The sequence below is a fragment of the Orycteropus afer genome, unplaced genomic scaffold (assembly GCF_000298275.1).
Source record: "Orycteropus afer afer isolate SDZICR_OR568_19922 unplaced genomic scaffold, OryAfe1.0 scaffold00237, whole genome shotgun sequence".
NCBI lineage: Eukaryota > Metazoa > Chordata > Mammalia > Tubulidentata > Orycteropodidae > Orycteropus > Orycteropus afer.
In genome coordinates, this window is record NW_006921824.1 from 4,400,926 (window position 1) to 4,401,530 (window position 605).

General features: G+C 36.4%; 1 protein-coding gene across 1 annotated transcript in view; it reads right to left on the bottom strand.

Annotated features, from left to right (window-relative positions):
• KCNH5 (potassium voltage-gated channel subfamily H member 5) overlaps positions 1–605 on the bottom strand; it is a 467,739-nt gene that overhangs the window by 383,663 nt on the left and 83,471 nt on the right. The window lies entirely within an intron of this gene.

Here is a 605-nt window from a genome sequence, read left to right on the forward strand (position 1 = left end):
CACATACATACATATGGCTTATTAGTTCAATTTCAGTTACCTCATATTTAATGAAAAATTACCCATTTCTTAAAATTTCTAACTTGTTACCTAGAGTTTCGAGAGTATTCTTTTATTATTTTAACATCCTGTATGATAGGATCTTTCCTGGAGAAAGACATCATGCTTGGCAAACTAGTCAGTGAAAAACAGGAGGACCTTCAATGAGACGGACTGAATGGCACAGTGACTGCACCAGTGGGCTCGATCATACCAAGGATTGTGAGAATGCTGCGGGACTGGGCAGTGTTTCATTCTGTTGTACAAAGGGACTCTAGGAATCGGAACTAACTCAATGACACCTACCAACAACAATAACATGTCATTCTTATTTCTAAGACTGTATATGTCTTCTACCCTTCCTAACGGTTGCCTCCTTTACTGGTCTTTTCAAAGAATGAGCTCTTTAATTAAATAAATCCTAATATGCTTGCTCTCAGGTTCTTTCAATTTCATCCTTAACTTCCCCACCTCATATTCTTTTCTCTACTTCTCAAGTTAGACAGTAATTTATTATCATTTTTTCTTGTAAAATTCTAACAACATGAATTGTTCTCAGACCAGAG